Source organism: Nomascus leucogenys, chromosome 14 (assembly GCF_006542625.1).
Source record: "Nomascus leucogenys isolate Asia chromosome 14, Asia_NLE_v1, whole genome shotgun sequence".
In the NCBI taxonomy this organism is placed as follows: Eukaryota; Metazoa; Chordata; class Mammalia; order Primates; family Hylobatidae; genus Nomascus; species Nomascus leucogenys.
In genome coordinates, this window is record NC_044394.1 from 47,087,247 (window position 1) to 47,100,822 (window position 13,576).

Genomic DNA, 13,576 nt, shown 5'->3' on the forward strand with positions numbered 1-13,576 from the left:
AGGGGAAAGAAGAAAGAGGCTGAGGCAGCTCTGCTACAGACAGCAGTATCCAATCACCAGCACCATGACCAGGGCCCATAGCATGGGAAGGGGAGAGATGCCAAGAGGCTAGGCTGGGGGATCCCTAAGGTCCCCTGGGTCAGCCTGGTCTGGTGCCACCTCCACGGCAGTCAGGGGAAAGCAGGGCCTGGGGTCCTGTGTCCACTGCTCTGTGCACCTTCAACCAGGATGAGCCCCCTAGACTGAAGGGGCTACTGGAAAGGAGACCTCAGTTTCCTTCCCCACATACTGAGGTGCTTGGCATGGGTCACTCCAAGAGTCCCACAGGCTCAGAAAGCCTCCGTTGCCCCAGCTCTCCATAGGTGACCCACTGTGCTCCAAGATTCTTAGAAAATGCTTTCTACCCCTGGAGTTCCTTCTGAGCAGAGAGAGGCAGGGCGGTTGATGCACTGAGACTTGGAGCAGCAGAGCATGGACCACGCATCCCTGGACAAGGGCAAAGACCCCAGTGTGGGAGCCTCAGGTCCTCCTACTGTGGAAGTGGAGCCGGGGCCACATCCCTGGATCTGGTGAGGAGGCCTTGGAAGTGTCTGGGCCCCAGGCCAGTGCTGGCAGTAGGGGTAAGAGGGGTTTCTGATATTTCTCTCAATCCTCTTGGATTTTTGCCCCCTGGGATTTGGGAGCGTGGATTTGCCTTGCAAGTTCTGTGTTGTGGTTTTCCTTCTTTGGATGCAGTGCTAGCTCTGGCCACCAGGGGGAGACATGTGCCCACTGTGTTCTGTGGGAGCACCTGAGCCAGAGAAGAGCCAGGGGTCATGCAGGCCATTCCCCTGCCTCCAACCTGACCTGCATCTCCTATTGCCAGCATCCATCTCCACAGTCCAAGCTGGTCCGTGGTAGGATGTGGGAGTGAGGGGCTCCAGATCCTCTCATTTACTCATTCAGTCATGATGCCCAGAGCACTTACCTTGTTCCAGGGCCTGAGTTAAGCTTGGGTGCTGCAGTGAAAAAGACAGACATGGTATAGTCCCTGCCCTCCAGGAGTGCACCATCTGGAGGGGGAGAAGGACCAAGCCACAAAACATATAAGTGGGGAAACGAGCAAGTGCTGCGTTGAAGTAAAGCAACTGCTGCAGGGGAGGCTGGGGGCCACTTCATGGTGGGGGGATCTGAAAAGGCCTCCCTGAGGTGACATTCACGCCATGAGCAGAATGACAAGGGGGAGCCCGCCCTGCAGGCATTTACAGCACAGTGTGGGGAGATGGAACTGTGCAGGGGCTCTAGGGCAGACACGAGTTTGTCCAGAGAGGAGCTTAGAAAGGGGGACAGCAGGGCTGGAGGGAGCTGGGGGAAGAGCAGGGGAGGGAGGGAAGGGTGGAGCAGATCCTGGGCCAGGTCTACTGTATGAGGGCCCCACTGCTGTGTGGAAACACTGCCCCACCTGTAGCTGCCCATAACAATGGGCACTCACTATCTCTGTTTCCACAGACCCAGGCCCAGCCCAGCTCAGCAGGGTGCTTCTACCACATGGTCTCTCAGGGGGCTGGGCTGAGGTCTCCTCTGAGACTCAACGGGGCAGGATCCACTTTCAAGCTCATTCATGGGGGTATTAGAAGGATTCCACGTGGACTGAAGGGCCAAGTTCCCCTCTGTTGTCCTCTCTGGGTCCTAAGCCACAGGAGCCTCCCCTCAGGGCAGCTCCTAACACAGCAGCTGCTCCCCAGAGCCAGGGCTCAGAGAGAGGAAAGGAGAAAGAGAGGAGGAAGAGAGGGGGGAAGAGAGAGCTGAGAAGATCTGAGAAAATGTCGGCCATGGTTACTAACAACTAAAGCTTGGAGGAGATATCCCATCATTTTTGCCATATTCTGTGATTAGAACAGGGTCTAGTCCACACTCAAAGGGAGGGTGTTGCACAAGGATGTGTATCCCAGGGGTGTGGATCACGGGGAGCCATTAGTGAGGCTGCCTACTACATAGGCAAGAAAGGTACTTGGGTTTTAATCTGGATATAAAGAGAAGCCACTGGAAGGATTAACGGAGGAAGACAATATATGAAATCATTTAACTTCAACCCAGCATGGCCAGAAGGAGAAATGACATTTCCAAGGTCACATGGCAGCAATCCAGGCCTTCCATAGGAGCTGTGGGGAGGTGGTGTTGCACATATGGAGATGTCATGGAGTAGGAGGCTGAGCAGTCAGCATGCCTGAGGAGCATTTGGGGTCCTCTTATCAGATAAATTTGGGACAAATCAGTTTTCTGACTTGAGTCCTACTTGCACAGCACATTGACTTTGCGAAAATTCATCACCTTGTATGTTTCATCTGTGCATTCTATTTTCTTTTCAATTTAATACCAGAAAATTAGAAAAAGACTTATGGGAAATCTTTAAACCTCCAAACATGTGGTTTTACCCTCTATCTCTAAGGATGGGAGGGAAACTCTGCCAATCTCTGGGTTGTAGGTGGAGTAAAGAAACTTGCAGTACCCCGTCTCTACTAAAAATACAAAAAAATTAGCCGGGCGTGGTGGCGGGCACCTGTGGTCCCAGCTACTCGGGAGGCTGAGGCAGGAGAATGGTGTGAACCCGGGAGGCAGAGCTTGCAGTGAGCCAAGATCGCGCCACTGCACTCCAGCCTGGGCGACAGAGTGAGTCCGTCTCCAAAAAAAAAAAAAAAAAAAAAGGAAAGAAAGAAACTTGCAGTAAAGTAAGTTTGATGAAAAACAGGTAGTCCCAGACCAGGACGGAGGGATCTAGGTGCTAGGAGGAGTGGGTCTGCCCCAGTGGACCCAGAGCAGTTTCCTCCCTCAGCGCTGTGATGCAGGCCTGGAACTCAACACTCGTTTTGAGTGTTCTCTGGGCCCATTGCTGAGGCAGCAGCACACTTCAGATGACGAGAGGGTGGCTTCTCCTGCATTTGGTGAGCCTGGGGCTTTGGAACCCTCTTCCATTATTTGTGTGAGGTGGACGTCTTTTTCCTGTAATGCAACTGCATTCAGTGCATCCAAAGTCACCAATATGCAAGAAAGACAGAGACATCCATCTGATAAAGGAACCCTAAGCCCAGCCCACTAAAAGACTCTGACTCTTGGTTTCATTTGCATTCTTTTCACTTTTCTAAATCAATTATTGGCTCACAGAGACCCCCCCCTCCCCAGGGTAGAAAGTCATAGGAGAGAGAGAGGAACTGGTTGGGCAGGGCAGGAGGTGGAGGGCAGACTGGTGCTTCTCTCCAGTCTCTCCTGGATTCCAGGCTAAAACCCTAAACACTACGCTTTTGGGGCCATAGACTGGCTCCGGGCAGCCCAGGAGAGTATCCCGCAGCCCCTGTTCATCAGCTGCCTTCCCTTCCCAGGTGAATCTGCACCAGGCCTGTCATCTCCTCTAGGGCCAGTCTAGTCCGAACCGCTTTTATGCACAACTCAATTCTAACACTTACTAAACAGAGTTAATGCAGACCCCACAGGTTAAGGGCTCAGCTCCACAAGGCTGCCCTCACTTCAGACACCAATCACAAACCCCAGGCCTCTCGTACTTCTGACCGGCCAGCTATCAATGGAGGGTTTGCATAACCCCATCCCCAGGCTCCATGATTAGCTGGAATGATGCACAGGACTCAGGGAAGCACTCAGCTTCCTATCACTGGTTATTATAAGGGACACTACTCCAGAACAGTCAAGAGGAAGAGATGCACAGGGCACCGTGGCAGGGGGCGCACAGAGCTCCTATACCCTCTGGGCACAACACCCTCCCAGCACCTCCCTGTGGTCACCAACCTGGGAGTTCTCAGAACCCAGTTGCCTGGGGACTTTATGGGGGTTCCATCATGTGGCATGACTTATTAAATCACTGGCCACTGGTGACTCACTCAATCTCCAGCCCTCTTCTCTCCCTGGGAGTGCAGAGGTGGGACAGACTGTTTCAACCCTCTAATCATGTGAGTGGTCTTTCTGACCAGGGCCACCTTGAAGCTTCCTAGGAGCCTACCAAGAGTCACCTCAGAACAGAAGAAGCTCCTGTCACCCCTACAGGTCTCAGAAAACTGCAAGGGTTTAGGAACTCTACTGCCAGGGACTGGGGACACAGACCAGTCACATGCTTATAATATCACAAAATCACACTGAGAGAGCAAGACTGAACCTCTCGGAGACTCTGGGGAGACACTGATCAATCCTAGGATGGACGCACACTCGGCCCTCAGGGTCCGTGGGGGACTGATTCCAGATCCCCAAGGATACCAAAATCCACAGAGGCTCAATCAAGTCTCTGATAGAAAATGGTGTAGTATTTGCATACGACCTGAGCATATCCTCCTGTGTACTCTCAATCGTCTCTAGATTCCTTATAACACCTAATATAGTGTCAATGCTATGTAAATAGTTGTTATGCTATATTGCTTTTTTATTTTTTTTTTTAATATTTTTCATCTGCGATTGCTTGGACCCATGGACTGAATATATTGAGGACCACATGCAGAAAACTATCTTTACTTGAGTTTTGTAGAGGATGGAATAAATATTTCAATCACTTTACTATCACTATCAAAGACCACCAATCTTAAATCACCCTAGAAGGTCAGCATATTTGTTGATAATGGATGTTTGCTGCTTCCTTAGGAGGCAGCACCAATGTGTTGGCAGGAGGACAAACAAGGCATGAGTTTCAAAAGGTGAGGTTTCTCCAGGTGCAGTGGCTCACATCTATAATCCCAGCACTTTGGGAGGCTGAGGCAGGAGGATTGTTTGAGCCCAGGAGTTTGAGACCAGCCTGGGCAACATAGCCAAACTCTGTCTCTACAAAAAATACAAAAATTATCTGGGCATGGCAGTACAAGCCTATAGTCCCAGCTACTAGGGAGGCTGAGATGGGAGGATCACCTGAGCTGGGGAGGCGGAAGTTGAAGCAAGCCGTGATCACACTACTGCACTCCAGCCTGGATGAGAATGAGACTGTGTCTCAAATAAGTAAATAAATAAAATTTAAAAATAAAAGGTGAGGTTTGCTGTCCAATGCTGGTCCCAGCCAAGTATGACCTTAGTATCTGCTTTCTGCAAAGTCCCAGGTCCCCACTTGCCAAGGACAACAGTTCCCAGAGTGACTGGCCTCAGAAAACAAGGTGTCTGAGGGGATGATCAGAGGAAGGAGCCTGGTGGAAATTGGACAGGAAAGAGCTCTGTCCATGAGGCGGCAGTCGCCCATAAGCTGTGGTGTGGGAGGAAGCATAGGGAACCTAGGTTGGTGCTGGAGACAGCATTTCCTGGTCCTGACTTGGAGGAGTTGTTAAACCCCGACATTCCTGACTCCTCCTTTGAGGAGGCTCCTGGCCTGCAAATCTCACGGGGTTATTGTGAGGGTCACCTGGGACAATGGGTTTGGATGCACTTTGTGAATGACACAGTGAGCCTTCCTCTTTCTGTCACTAGCCCTTTGACCTTGAATACGAATTGCTGGGGATCTCCAAGTCTCAATGTCTAAATGTCTAAGCCTGACAGGGTATGAGCTGCTGCAATGGAACATTCTACAGTGCCTCCTGGAAGAATCCCTCCTTCTGTCTGCACCTGACTTAGCCCCTATTCCTGTTCCCCAGCCTGGAGAGCTCGCCCAAGGGGCACCCGGGTGGTACTGGGCCTACTTTCTCTTTGGAAAAGGTGATGACTTCCTCATTTCAGCTCTCCCTCTTCCAAGCTTGCCCCATGGAATTCCAGGGCTCTAGCACAGCATTTGCTGGACATGAGAGGGAGAAAATCTAGGGCAGGGATCTGCCCTGGGGTAGGGGTGAAGGAGTATCCTGGAAACTGGGTGTCAGGAGTGTGAGTCCCACCCAGTTGGCCAACGCCCTGTCCCCATGACACTGCTGGGTGCACATCAGTCCTCCTATCTCCTGCACAAGCTCCTTTCCAAGGGTCGTTTTCCAGAGTGGCTACAGCATGGTCCATGCTGTCATGGGTGATGGAACAGCCCTGGAGGCCAACATACTGCTATGTGGGAAGCCAGGGAAGACACTGCTCTTTCCCATCACCTTTGAGGTCCAATGAGCCATCACATCCCTGATCTCCTCACCCAGGGCCTGCACCCTCCCACCGACCTGTGCAGGGCCCAGGCCACCTGACATCGGAGCTGCTGTGGACAAAGAGCTATGAAACCAGAGGAACATACCAGCGTCCTAACAGAGATGCCTGGGCTCATGGGCAGGGTTTATACATGGAAGGAAATCCCACCTGGGAGGAACCTGAGGACAAGTAGAGCCCAAAGGTAGAAAACAGGGGCCTGAGACAGCATCACATGCCTCGAGATCGGTGAGATTGCCGGGTCACGCCATGGTTTTAAGCAATCCCACTCTTACTCCCCAGGAAAGGCAGCATCTTCCAGGCCCTGCCAGCCCTAGACACCCCTAAGCCATGTCTGAGGCCCATGTCCTCCTCCACAGTCGCCAGAAGGGTCTTACCACAAATACAGAACATCAGTTAGTTCTTTCAACACCATATCCTCCAAACAGGACGGCCTCTGATTCTCACAACAAAAGACACTTATTCTTCCCAAATACATTTGTTCCTTACAAAAGGGGAGGGCATCATCTGTCTGTGCCCTACGGGGGAAGGTCTGGGGTTCCTGGGAGCCTGGGCTTAGGGAAAGGAATGGGTCAGCTGTAGCTTTTACTGAGAGCTGGCCATGGCCTCTAGGAAGGGAAAGGATCAGGGAGAGAGTATGACAGTGGCTTGCTGCCCTGCCATCGTCCTGCTTCACTCACTTGCATTTGTAAAGTTATCTCACTTTTTAAAATTGTATTATTTATTTATTTATTTATTTATTTATTTATTTATTGAGACGGAGTCTCAGTCTGTCACCCAGGCTGGAGTGCAGTGGTGCGATCTCAGCTCACTGCAACCTCCACCTCCCCAGTTCAATTGATTCTCCTGCCTCAGCCTCCCGAGTAGCTGGGATTTCAGGTGCCTGCCATCACACCCAGCTGATTTTTGTATTTTTAATAGAGACGAGGTTTCACCATGTTGGCCAGGCGGGTTTCTAACTCCTGACCTCAGGTGATCCACCCACCTCGGTCTCCCAAATTGCTGGGATTACAGGTGTAAGCCACCACACCCAGCTTTTTATTTATTTATTCATTCATTCATTCATTCATTCATTTTGAGAGGCAGTTTCACTCTTGTTGCCTAGGGTGGAGTGCAATGAAACAGTAGGCTGGAGTGCAATGGCGTGATCTCAGCTCACTACAACCTCCGCCTCCTGGGCTCAAGCAATTCTCCTGCCTCAGCCTCCAGAATAGCCGGGACTACAGACGCCCACCACCACACCCAGCAAATTTTTGTATTTTTAGTAGAGATGGGGTTTCACCATGTTGGCCAGGCTGGTCTCAAACTCCTAACCTCAGGTGATCCACCCGCCTTAGCCTCCCGAAGTGCTGGGATTACAGGCATGAGCCACCACGCCCGGCCAAAAAATTGTTATTTTTAATAGACTGTCATTAGAAAGACAAAGCAAAAACCCAATGAACAAATGTTCCAGGGCTTGTAAAAGTGAAAATGCTCAAAAAAGAACAAGCCCCATGCCCTGGGCCTCTCAGGCCTCCCCCATTGCCTGGAGATGCATTTGGCAGGAGGTGGAGTGGAGGAGGCAGTGAGCCTTAGGGGCCAAATCTCCCCACGGAGCATCCAGGGAGAGTGAAAGACAAGAGGCTTCACATATCCCAAAAGTGGAACTTGAAGGTTTGGGGTGGGCAGCCCTGAGTTCAGAAGGGTGGGGAGAAATCCATGCCCCTGAATATCTTGGTGGGGCTGAGGTCTCCCTGCACCCAAGACCCCATGCCCTTCCTGACATAGGCTGGGGGAGAGGTGCTCTCTGTTTCACTAGCTTGGGGAGGGTGTCAGCTCCCACCAGCTCCCCTCACCTGTCTCCATATGTGTGTGTCAAAGTTCTCCAGAGAAACAGAACCAATAGGATATATATAGACCTATAGATAAGAGGAGATTTATTATGGGAACTGGCTCACACCATTACAGAGGCTGAGAAGTCTCACAATCTGCCATCTGCAAGCTGGAGACCCAGGAACGCCGGTGGCATAATTCAGGCTGAATCTGAAGGTGTGAGACCCAGGGAAGCCGACAATGTCATTCAGCATGAGGCCAAAGGCCTGAGGACAAGGTGAGGGTGGGCTGGGGAGGGAGACTCCAGTCCTCAAGGAAAGAGAGAGTCTTCTCTTCTTCTGCTGTCTTGCTCTGTGTGGCCCTTGTGGATGGGATGAGGCCTGCCCATGCTGGTGAGGGAGATCTTCTTACGCCGTCCACTGGTTCAAATGCTAATCTCTTCCAGAAACACCTCACAAGCACACCCAGAAACCATGTGTTACCAGCTATCTGGGCACCTCATAGCCCAGTCAAGCTGACGCTGAAATTAACCATCACACCACGTGGCACACTCTGGGGCAGCAGGGAGTACAGCACTCTTGGCTCTGCACAGGGAGGTGGTGGGGACGAGCCAGGAGACCAGGACTGTCAGCATGGCTGTGTGGGCTTTGCTCATCTACCTTTGCCAAGTGAAAATGTTCCCAGATCCCCATCTTTTCTTTCCATGTCAGCCTGGGAAGATGCACGAGGCTTGCAGCCAGGGTGCCGGGGCCTGGGCATGTGGGCAGGCACCTCAGCTCTTGGCTGCTGGACATTGTAGCCCTGCAACCTTGCTGGACTTTGCTAAGGGTACCCTCTCTGCTGTCACTCACCCCAACAGGAGGCGGCCAAAGAGAGGCGGGAAGAAAAGGAGCTTGGCCAAGCAGCCTTGGAAAGGAATTTCTGTGTATCACGCATGTCCTTCTCACCACTAGAAAGGCATTTCTACATTGGAGTGGAAGGAAACCGCTGTGCTATGAGAGGGGATGGAGCCACACAAAAGAGCAGGGAGGAAGGGAGGAAATGTGCCCAGTGCCAGAATTTTGTGTCATTAAAGACACTTGCCAGCGTTCTGCTTTTGGGGGATGCCCATTTTGACAGTTTTGCGAGTCAAAGAACTGCCTATTTTTTGGTTCTTACTGTGTGGCAGGCACCATGCTAAGGGCATTAACACACATGGGTGTGCTTCCTGCAGCAGAGCTGGAAACAGCTCTCAAACACTACCTTCAAGAAAATTCACTGTCAAGCAGCTTGAGTGTATTATCTAAGATCACATGTCCTGAAAGAATTGGGGTTCAATGCAGAATTCTGTATCATAAATCGTAAGGGTGTATTTATATTTCACATTTTAAATTTCTGGGTGTTTTTTTTTTTTTCATTTTTCACCATGCTTTCTACCTTGAACCACTTTTCCTTGAGATTCTTGGCCTTCATTACTTGGATACTTTTGATTTTTTTTTTCTTTAGACAGGGTCTCACCCTGATGCCCAGGCTGGAGTGCAGTGGCACAATCACGGCTCACTGCGCCTTGACACCCTCCCCTTAATTAACAAAATTCTGGCACTGGGCACATTTCCTCCCTTCCTCCCTGCTCTTTTGTGTGGATCCATTCCCTCCCATAGCACAGCGGTTTCCTTCCACTCCAATGTAGAAATGCCTTTCTAGTGGTGAGAAGGACATGAGTGATACACAGAAATTCCTTTCCAAGGCTGCTTGGCCAAACTCCTTTTCTGCCCGCCTCTCTTTGGCCACCTCTTGTTGGGGCGAGTGACAGCAGAGAGGGTACCCTTAGCAAAGAGAGGTACCTCCCACCTCAGCCTCCCAAGAAACTGAGAATACAGGTGTGCGTCACCATGCCTGGCTAATTTCTGTATTTTTTTGTAGAGATAAGATTTCACCATGTCGCCCAGGCTGGTCTTGAATTCCTGGGCTCAAGTGATCCACCCCCTTCAGCCTCCCAAAGTGCTAGGATTAGAGGCGTGGGCCACCAAACTCAGCCGATGCTTTTGATTTTTTATAGGTTTTAACATAAATGGTTAAAGAATACTTCTTAATTGTTTTTGTTTTTGTTTTTGTTTTGAGATGGAGTCTTGCTCTGTCATCAGGCTGGAGTGCAGTGGTGCAATCTCAGCCTACTGTAACCTCTGCCTTCCAGGTTCAAGCAATTCTCATGCCTCAACCTCCCGAGTAGCTGGGACTACAGGTGTGTGCCACCATGCCCAGCTAATTTTTGTATTTTTAGTAGAGACAGGTTTTCACCATGTTGGCCAGGCTGGTCTGGAACTCCTAACCTCAGGTGATCCACCAGCCTCGGCCTCCCAAAGTGCTGGGGTTACGGGCGTGAGCCACTGAACCTGGCTTCTTAATGTTTTAATAATTACACATGAGATAAATATATTTACTTTGTGTAAACTTCCCAGAAGAAAAAAATAATGATTTCTCTTTTAAGAAGCAGTGTTTGAATAGTTTCTAGTAACTCATAAAAGAATTTTGAGTTACTTAAATAAGAACAAAAACAAAAACTAAGCATGTATTTATTTAGAAAATGTTGAGTCATTAGAATGTTAAAACACAACATAGGTGTGGAGAGGTAAAGATATTTGATATTAGATTTTAGGTTTCTTTATCCACAATAAGTAGCTTTGGTTTCTGTCTATATTACTATCTCAAGCATGACCTGGTTATTTCAGTGGTCTAACGGAATTGGATCATTCAGCTAATCAACATGCAAAATATACATAGCTTGACCAATGTGGTCATTTCATACAAATATATCTTTAGCCTGTTTAATTTTTAATCCATTACATTGATCTAGTTAATATCTCTCGTTACTAGGATAACGCGGTCAAAGTTCCTAACACTGGAGTCTTATTATTATCCTGCCCTAAGATGTGTTGTGTGGGATCTCTTACAGCACAAAAAGTACATGTAATGATTATTTTTGTACTCAAGAACTGAATCCCTTTAGATAAGTCCCAAGGGAGATGAACTATAAAATAAATCTCATTTTATAATATAAAAAGTATAATAAAAAGTATATTTTTAAAAAACTGAGGCTAAGAATGATACTAATAGATTCTATATAATAAAAACATTTTGCTGAATCACTTAATAATTGCAGATTATCTTAATTATCTTGTAATAATTGAATACTTTATAGATCTAAGTATTTCAAATTGTGATTATGTTATTTGGCTCATAGGTAGGAAATTACCATTAAGTTCAAAAATATCACAGAAAAACTAAATAAAAATAAAAATATTCATTTGGATATATGCATGCGTTAGATATTATGGTGTATTGCATACGTTTTCATATATATATGGTGTTATACCAGAAGCATTATTCAACAGTTGGCCTATTTTTTTTCTGGTTTTTTTTTTTTTTTTTTTTTTGAGATGGAGTCTTGCTCTATCGCCCAGGCCGGAGTGCCCAGGATGGAGTGCGGTGGCACCATCTCAGCTACTGCAAGCCCTGCCTCCTGGGTTGACGCCATTCTCCTGCCTCAGCCTCCCCAGTAGCTGGGACTACAGGGGCCCGCCACCACGCCCAGCTAACTTTTTTTGTATTTTTAGTAGAGACGGGGTTTCACCATGTTAGCCAGGATGGTCTCAATCTCCTGACCTCGTGATCCACCCGCCTCGGCCTCCCAAAGTGCTGGGATTACAGGCGATGAGCCACCGTGCCCGGCCAACAGCTGGCCTTTTTTTAAAAATCTGAACTATGTTCAGAAAATCTTTCCACCACAGTGCACAGAGATTGATTTCATTTGCATAACAGATGGATGAGCCATATTATAATTAACTGTTTAATTACCCTGTTATCCAGTTGTGGATATTTAAGTCCAAACATTGTAGTAATAAATATGCAAGAGTGCCTTTAGACACATCAGAGAATGTGGCTCTAATTTAGGGATGTAGAAGTAAAATTGCTCAGCTGAATTGCTTATCCATTTTGAACGATCATAGTTACTGCGGGATTTTTGTTACAAAGGCTGCAGTAATTTACACTCCTGACACTGAATGAGTGCCCGTATGTTGACGCATCATCAGTGCTGGAGAAGATGACCTTCTAAATTTGTCTTACCCTCATCAGTTGTGTTGGTCATTAATCTGTCAGGAAAACAGAAACTACACAAGCTTCCTATAACAGAGAGATCTGGCTGGGTGCAGTGGCTCATGCCTGTAATCCCAGCACTTTGGGAGGCCAAGGCGGGTGAATCATTTGAGGCCAGGAGTTCGAGACCAGCCTGGCCAACCGAGCCAAACCTCCTCTCTACTAAAAATACGAAAACATAGCTGTTGTGGTGGTATGCACCTGTAATCCCAGCTACTCAGGAGGCTGAGGCACAAGAATCACTTGAACCCAGGAGGTGGAGGTTGCAGTGAGCCGAGATCACGCCACTGTACTGTAGCCTGAGCGACAGAGCGAGACTCTGTCTCAAAAAACAAAAAAAGAGACTTGAATTTGACAAAAAGATGCCACAGATCTAAAACTGTGCCAACCCCAAAGCTGGAGGAACCAAGGTAAGAGTTTGGGGTTCTCAGAACCTAAATGATTGAAGAAATAGAAAGTGGGGCTGAAATTCTGAGAAGGAACCACCATCCGGCTGAGGGAGGGTCTCTCAGAGGTGGGACAACCACCTGGCTGTGCTGGTGTCTATGAAGTGGAGGAGGGTTTCTCACAGGTGCGATGACCACCTGGCTGTGCTGGTGTCTCTGGAGTGGAGGAGGATCTCTCAGAGGTGGAATGAGAGTCAGGCAATAATCCCAAACAAAAACAGGAAATTTGTGTGGTTTTCATTTTGGTTTTGCTCATTTTGTTTGGAGACAGGGTCTCACTCTGTAACCGCTGGAGTGCAGTGGTGACTGTAGCTCACTGCAGACACAAGCTCCCACCTCAGCCTCCCTAGTAGCTGAGACTACAGGCATGTGCTGCCATGCCCGGCTTGTTTTTGTTGTTTTAATTTTTATTTTACTTCCCAGGACTCTAAAAGACTTGCTGACCTATTAACACACAAACTAGTGCCCACATCCCTACTCCCCATCTTGTCACTTTGTCCCCACCCAGTCCCTTACTGCCTCTGCCATCCCCTCAGTGTGACTGAGTTGCTGGAGGTACCCTGTCCCGTCCTTAATTTCTTGCCCCAGGCCCTGCTGGGCACCAGCGTCTCTGCCCTGCCTGCCTCAGCTCCCCTCTGTCTCTCAGCGTTTTCATCTCCATGCTCCCAGCCTCACATCCTTGGAGCCGAGTTTGCCTCTCACAAAGCATGGCCCCCTACGGTCCCCAGCACCGCTGGTGCCAGGGCCATCCTGCCCCGCCATTGTGTCCTCACATTCCCCAACACTGGACTCAGGTTTCCCCTGGGGGGCTGAGCTGTCTTCCCTCAGTCACGCCTTCCTCCCCACCCAGGCTCATCCAGCCTGTCCACCCTGCTCCGGTACCCTCTCCCCACCTTTCACCTTGGATCAGGCCCACGAGGTCATCTAGGGACATTTTATATCCAGAGTAACTTGACAACATCTCCTCCTGCACTGTCTGGTCATGTGCTCTGAGGTCAACAGTGGTGCATCCACTAACAACACATTTCATACTATCCAGCACAACTCACAACCTTGCAAACATAGATTAAAGGAAAAATGCTGGAATACGGGACAGATGGCTAAGCATTCTAATT